The sequence below is a fragment of the Octodon degus genome, unplaced genomic scaffold (assembly GCF_000260255.1).
Source record: "Octodon degus isolate 3935 unplaced genomic scaffold, OctDeg1.0 scaffold00047, whole genome shotgun sequence".
Lineage (NCBI taxonomy): Eukaryota > Metazoa > Chordata > Mammalia > Rodentia > Octodontidae > Octodon > Octodon degus.
In genome coordinates this window covers 13238994-13246982 of record NW_004524623.1, presented here as the reverse complement: position 1 = coordinate 13246982, position 7989 = coordinate 13238994, and the positions used below count along the sequence as shown (strand labels likewise).

Genomic DNA, 7989 nt, shown 5'->3' with positions numbered 1-7989 from the left:
GTGTGTGTGTGAGAGAGAGAGAGAGAGAGAGAGAGAGAGAGAGAGAGAGAGAGAGAGGTATGCTACAGAGTATTGAACCCAACAAATGCCAAGCTACACCTCTACCTGTAATTATGTACAAATTTACATATGTATGTGTGTATTTAGAATCATAGTCTAAATTGTCCAGATTGGCCTTGAACCTGGATCTTCCTGGCTCAGCCATCTGAGTACCTGGAATTACAGGCATGCAACATCATTCTCTGCCAAAATTTTTTTGTCTTGTCATATTTTCAAGTGACAGTTTCTTTATGCCCCCCCCCTTTTTCTCATGGCACCAAGGAGTGAACTCAGGACCTTTTGCTTATAAGGTGGGTGCTTATGCCACTGAGCTATCTCCCTGGTCCCTTCTTTAAATATAAATGCTAGGGAAAACATATATATTAAATGCTAGCACTGGACATATAGTTCAGTGACATAAGTGCCTGCCTGACAAACTGACAAACACAAGGTCCTGCGTTCAACCCCTGGTACCAAAAAAAATTAAATGCGAGATTAAATTTTTTCTTGCTTGGTAGTCTAAAGATAATTTCAGTCTATCTTCTGATTTCCCAGATAGCTACTGAGAATTGAGCTATCATAGTCACTTTAATTCAGTAGCCAAGAAATCTGTTTTCATCATAGTTACATGTAAGGTTTTTTATTTTGTTTTGTTTTTACAAGAACATATCAGAGAGGCCATAAGGGCCAACAGACATATTCAGACCGGGTTTCAGGTGTGCAGCTGTGTGTACCAGATGCTCCATGACAGTAGTGCTTACTGCCCTTGCTCTTGGTCAGGAGCAGGAGTGCAGGCAGGTACTGCTGGCAATATATGAGGTGAGTTTTTCTGCAGCTAGGGAGCTGAGCCAATCTGTGTAGCAGTCTGAGGCCGCACTGCCTTCTTAGTATGGATAACCAGAGTTTATATTTGTAAATCCAGGGAAAGGTTATCAGAATTCTAGTAAGTACATTCCATTCTACCACTTCCAGTGCAACCTTTCTTTATTAGAAGCAAACACATATCTGCAGTTGTGGTGAGTCCAGGGGATCCTAAGTCCTGGAGGAACAAAAGGCCTTAACCCAGGGCTGAACTGGGTTATCAAGTATGTAAGTACTATGAGCTGGGCTAGGTAGGAGGCACCGTAGCACCTCTGCTGTGATGCCCCAGCAGGAGGCCACATCTACAGCAGCTAATATGCAGCTGTGCCCATGCGCTGCCAAGGAGCCAGGAGGTTGGGAGTGTCCAGCCCACCTCTGCTGGACTTCATGGGTAGCCAGGGATCACACAGCTCCAAGCTTGGATACACTGACTAGTTACCACTTGGACCAGTGTGGAGGAGCACTGCAAGCAATGCAGATAGATCTAGCGATGCAGCGACCTTCAAAGCAGTGACAGATCAGTGATGCCCTGCCTAGAACTCCCCCAACAGCCTCTTGAATTGTTGGCTAAGAGTGCTTTAGACATGGCCTCCTGCTGGGGTGTCACACCAGGTGCCCTGTCAGCCCCTGTGCTGCCTGGCCATGCCACCATCATCCCGAGCCCACTGCTGCCCTCAACAAACAGACCTTCTGCACAGTGGGCTGGGCACCAGGCTGAGACAGCAGAAGCTTTTGCCTCTGTGGAATCTGCACCAGAGCCTCTGCTGAGCAAGGTTTTGATGGTGTTTTCTTATATAATGTACCCAAGCTTAGCTTCATTTTTCATATCTTAGACTGCATGTTAATATATCATTTTCTTAGTATATTTATTGGCTACTCACCATGTAGTAAATCCTGTATCAGGTGCTAACAATTTTAGGTTATTTATGCTCATTGAGTATTTGGTGCCAACAGATGAGCCATTCAGAAGGCTGAAGGAACCAGCCCAGGCAACATACTGAGACCCTGTGTGTATAGACAGAGTCATTACTCTCCAGGAGAAGATGGTAAATTAGGGCAGAGAGACACATAGATCATTATAATAGAATGGTAATACTTTTATGGGATGAATAAGTTGTTCCTGATCGAAATGAAGATGGGAGACTATAGAAGTCCGAGGAAAAATCTTTCTGGAGTAATGGAGCCTCTGCCTGAGAAAACAAGGGACTCAGGAGACTGCAAGACCAGAGGACATTCTGAGAAGAGGGACACAGAGGCCTGGAGGACTTTGCACCTGGGAGCAGGAACTGCAAGCAGGTGTTCTGTGCAGCCCAGAAGTGAGGAGAGAAGCAGTGGCCTGGTGTGCCCCAGAGGCTTGTCTTAGGCAGTGCAGTGGCTTTTTTACATGTCCGTCACCTTGAGTATCAGGGGAAGTTTTTCCTAAATATTTTAATTTTTAAACTATTAAAAGAAAAGTCTTTGCTTTTATGTCTTAATTCAGTTCAAAAAAATGGTCTTATATTTGCTCAATAACTGCAATATTTAAAATGGTCTACTATCTAAAACAATCTTCTGGGGTCTGTAGAACTGGAAAGAATAGACATAAACACCCACAAGCGGGCAGAACTGTGGTGAAGGAAGAGGAACTATGTGTAATAGCCTTTGAATGCTGCTGGAAGGAGGAAATAAGTAGTCTATTTCTGCTGCCCATGATGGTGTTTTCCATAATCAAAGGAAGAAGGAGCCAAGCGCCATTGCTTTAGAACTTGTGTTTCTAGGAGATTAAAAATTTTCCCCACGGGGAACTACCCACTTCCCCCCCCCCCATCCCTCTCTCGGGACAGGAGCTTTCTTTCTCTCAATAAATATATTCTCATAAAAAAAAATTTAAAAAAATTTTCCCCACCAGCTGTAAATAATGTAGCTAAGCTTCTGGGCTTTGATTTGACTGCTCCAAGCCCTGTACCTTTCAGTTTAGGCCCAACCAGGAGACCAAGTACATGCAGTAATTTAAACAGGAGGATACAGTGTAGCATTATGAAGCATTAATAGGGGCCTAGCCATAGAGAGGAAGAACTGCTGAGGCGACCCACAGAGGACTAACCTTGTCGAAGTGTGGAGAAAGTAAGTCTCTGGCTCAGGGCTGGTGTCGGTCTCTGGGGTAGCAGAGAGCCAGCCTCCAAGAGACAAACAAGCTGTGGCTGTGAGCATCCAGAGGCCATCTGACACCACTGTGGAACGTCTGAATGTGCAGTCTGTATTGAAGGGGCCTGGAGGGAGGAACAATCTTCTGGGCGTGTGGCTAGGGCAGGTACTGCCAGCCTTCAACATAGTACAGTGCCAGGCAGCCCCACAGCAGTGCGAGGACAGGCAAACACAGCATGTTGCCCGGGTTCAGGAAGAGAAGCCTTTCTGGGTTCTCTCCTTTGCCTTTCTCTGGCAGAGCTGGAACCTTGTGCTAGGTGTAGACAGTGTGTAGAGCCCAGCTGATTGGCCTGGAGCATTACTGAATGGTTGTGGACCTACAAGACCACCAGTGAGTAATTGGCACGTGATTTGCCTGCAGGCCCTTGAGTTTTTCACTTGCATCTGGTTTATAATTGAGAGGAGTGGGGCTGGTGAGATGGCTCAGTGGTCTGGAGCACCTAATTGGAACGGGCTTAGCAAAGCACAGGGACCACGGTTCAATCCCCCAGCACCACATGCCAGCCAGCCCCGCCCCCTGGTGGGCTGGGCTGGCCACACACACACACACAAATAAATAAATAAATAAAATTTTAAAAAAAATAATTGAGAGGAGTATAAATGGACCAAACCCAGAGCCTCACATATAGTAGCAAGTGCTCTACCACCAAGCTACCCCTGGTCCCTGTTACAGCTTTATACTCCCTTCAGCCCTCCCAGTAGACCAGATTTGAAGTGAACACTCACACAGATGCCTTAAACTTCTGACAGCTCCCAATCCAGAGCAAGTCTCCATTTCCTCAGACTGTCCTCAGAGTTATCCAAGCAAAACTCAACTCCTGCCGTGGATTCTTTCCCCACTTGTGGGATTCTTTACCCACAAGTGCCTTGAGCTGTGCTTTTCCCTCTCCTGTGAATAACACACCCAACCTTATATGAGGTGTGTTCCTGGGGGATTTGCCTGAAGAGCACTGAAATAAGAAATAAAGTAATGATTTATCCTAGCCAAATATTTTCATTCCTCCTTTTTCTTTAAACAAACAAAATAAGGTGTGCTAAAGTGTAGAGGTGAGTAAAACATTACAGGAAGAATGTAGGCCTTGTCTTCCGGTCTCTTTGGTCTCGGCAGCACAAGCAAGATGATGAAGGGAACGTCATCCTTTGGAAAGCGTCGTAGTAAGATGCACACGTTGTGCTGCCGCTGTGGCTCTAAGGCCTACCACCTTCAGAAGTCGACTTGTGGCAAATGTGGCTATCCCGCCAAGCGCAAAAGAAAGTATAACTGGAGTGCAAAGGCTAAAAGGCGAAATACCACCGGAACCGGTCGAATGAGGCACCTAAAAATTGTATATCGCAGATTCAGGCATGGCTTCCGCGAAGGAACGACACCTAAACCCAAGAGAACAGCAGTTGCAGCATCCAGTTCATATTGAGAATTGCAGCAATCACTCAAAATAAATGCTTTGGTTTTAAAAGATAAAAGAAAAAGAATGTACCCCTGCTTTAAGTTATGGAAGCGTCATTTTAATGCTGTAGAAAGTCTTTTCTTTAAATCTAGATTTTCATTTTATTGTGTGTGTTGAGTTAGGAACATGGATTGTTTTAAGTGATTTGTAAGTGATTGTGGAAGAAAGTTGTCTTTAGCAGTACCTTCCAAAAAAACTGATAACAGTTTATTTATGTAATGATTTCTGTGACAGTGAGACTCCATAAAAAGTTAACAATGATCATATAGGAAGTGATAAAAGCTTTTTTTTTTTTTTAATTCGATACTGGGGATCGAACTCAGGGACCTTAGGCTTGCCAGACAGGTGCTTAAGCCACTGAGCTCTCTCCCCAGTACTAGTAAGTAGTTATTGTAACAGAACTATCGTCATTATTAGTAACTAAAATATTGCCTATATATGTAATGTACTATGTAGTAATTATATAGTAACTGAGTGACTGTAGTAAAGACTAGTAAAGTAACAGTATAGTAACTAATAGCAATTTCTAAGTTAGCAAACATAGACAAGAGCTGTGAAGTTATTTTTGTAACAGTTGTATCGGGATTTTTAATTTTTTTTTAAATGTTTTTAGTACAGGGTCTACAGGATCTCACTATGCAGATCAGACACATAGTGATCCTCCTGTTTTCAGCCTCCCAAGTACTGGGATTATAGGCATGTACCACTACACCCAGTCTTTGATTTAAAAAAATTTTTGTTTCTTTTAATCTTTTTAAAATACTTTATTTGTTTTGGAGGGGGCAGGGAGTTAGTTCAGTGGCTTAAGCTCCTGCCTGGCAAACACAAGGTCCCAGGTTCAATCCCTGGTACTGCAAAAAACAAAACAAAACAAAACAAAAAAAAAACAACTACTTTAGGGGCCTGTCCAGTAGCTCAGTTGTTTAAGTGACTGCTTAAACAACGCAGTCAGGATGCTGTGGTTCGATTCCCCACACCTTCCCTGAAGGCACTCCTGAGCCAGCCAAAAAAACCCAAAAACACTTACTTATTTTTTTGTGTACAGGGTCTTGTTACATAGCTTGGACTCAGTGATCTTCCTGTCTCAGCGTGCCCAGCACTGGGATTATAGGCGTGTGTCACCACACTTGGTTTTAGTGGCTGGTGTGTTGGGGGGGTAGCTTGATTGTGATAGTATTTTGAAAATTTTGCATTCTTAATAGACAGGTGAAATGCTAAAAAGTGATTTCTGTTCCTGAACACCACTCTGATCCCTACAGGGTCTCCTTACCTCAGTGCAAGTCACTTGGTAACAGTGCTGTGCATGGGGAACAGTAGCCAGGCTTATTAATTGACATTTGGCTTCCCTTCCAGTGAGCCTGGGTCTGCCCTTCCTGACAGAATAATCATAGCTATTTCATGAAATGTGGCATTCAGTGAAGAGTTTGTTGTCTTGAGTTAGTAGCTATTTTTTTATTCCTGAAACATTAGGAGTTCTTTAATGTCATGTGGACAAAAATTTAAGCAAGCCTACTTAAGTTAGGGGTACTGGCAAAATGAAGTATTTTTATCTTACTAATTTAATTTTTGTACTGAAAAGCAATTTTAGTCTTTATTATATGCTAGATATTGTACCACGTAGTGAGGTTACAAAAATCAAAAAGTCCTTAACCCTTGGTTGAAATGGATGACTGCAGAGTAGAATCTTAAGGATATTTGGGGGTCGGGGAGATGGCTCAGTATAAAAAGCGCTTCCCCGGCAAGTGCAAGGGTCTGAGTTCAATCCCGGTTCAGCAAAAAAAAAAGAAAGAGGAGGAGGCTATTTCTTTGGACTTGATCTTTTTGATTTATTGCTGGCTAGTCTTTCTATTCTTGATTTGTGTGTGTGTGTGTGTGTGTGTGTGTGTGTGTATGTGTCTTTATAAGAATTCTGTTGAAGCTAGGTGCTAGGTGTGGTGGCTTGTGCCTGTAGTGCCAGCACTGGGGAGGCTGAAGCAGGAGGCTCTTGGAGAGTCCAAAGCCAGTTTGAGATACATAGTTAGTTTAGGGGCTGGGGAGATAGCAAAGTAGAATAAGCACTTCCCTGGCAAGCGCAAGGGCCTGAGTTCAATCCCCGGTTCTGCAGGAAAAAAAAAAAAAAAAAAAGTTAGATGCATAGTTTTAAGCTAGCCTGAACTAAATATTGAAACCCTGTCTCAAAAAACAACAGAAAGATCTCCATTGAAGGTAAGAGAAGGGCTGGCCAGATAGCTCAGCAGACTAAAATGCCTGCTTAGGCAGAGCACAGCGGCTGGGATTCAATCCCCAGCATGCCATGCTGGCCCTGCCCCCAGGGCACACTAAGATAGCAATTGAGACTGGGCTTGGTGGTGCACATCTGTAATACCAGTGCTCAGGAGGCTGAAAACAGAAGGATCATTACTAGTCCAATCTACATAGTGAGACTCTTTAGTCCCTGTAGACCCTATACCAAATGCATTTAAAAAAAAAAAAAAAAAAAAAAAAAAAGGGAAAGAGGAGGAAAACGTGTTTCGTAACATCAATAAACTATGGTCACTTGGCTGTGTGCTTGGTGGGCAGAATGATAGGGGACAGACCCTTCCTTTCCCCGAGGGATCCCGACCTGGAGGAGAGTCAGCTCTTTGGGAAGTGTCTTTCAGGTCCCTGTGCAAGGCAGAGCTACAGTCAGTTCTGAGGGAACGCTCCACGCCCACCTTAGGGGTTTGGTGCAGTGCTCCATCCCACTTCCCACCCATTGAGAGGAGCCCCTCCCCACCTACACTACATACCTGCACCTGGTCACTGCGCAACAGGAGATAATAGCACCCACAGAGTCCCTCCTCACACAGCCATGGCCACACCATGGCCACTGCACCTCCACCTACCAGAGCCCCAGCCGGCCTGCCCACCCTTCTCCAACCCTGTACTTCCTAAGCAGGCACTTAATGCCACTGAGCTGTTTCTCCAGCCCTAGACATATTCATGTGAAGAGATTTTCACCCAAAATTTTAGTCTTAGTAATGCATCAAAAAAGGAAATTTTTAGTACCTTGAGTTTTTGATATTTCATTACCAAAATCCCATTGTAGACTATTAAAAATAGTCATTGAAAATTATAAAATGTAGGGGTCAGGGAGATGGCTCATTGGAATAAGCACTAACCTGGCAAGCGCAAGGACTTGAGTTCAATGCCTGGTTCCGCAAAAAAAGAAAATTATAAAATTTAATCACATTACTTGGGAGGCTAAAACAGGAGGCTTTTGAGTTTGAGACTAGCCTAGAGTATATCATGAGGTCCTGCCTCAAAATATGAAAGCGAGAGACCCAGTCCTAGCCTAGGTCCGGTGAGAGTGTGGAGAGCTTCCTGCTGACCCTCTCCCACCCCCTCGGGCCGCCCCCCACCACTCCGCAGTACCTCCCCCACCCCGCCCGCCAAGTAGGAATTTCTGCCAACTTCCGGGAACCCCCAGACCCACTCCTAG

General features: G+C 44.3%; 1 pseudogene; it reads left to right on the top strand.

Annotated features, from left to right (window-relative positions):
* The first annotated feature begins 4202 nt into the window (after positions 1-4202).
* On the top strand, positions 4203-4496 carry LOC105742323 (annotated as a pseudogene).
* Positions 4497-7989: the final 3493 nt, after the last annotated feature.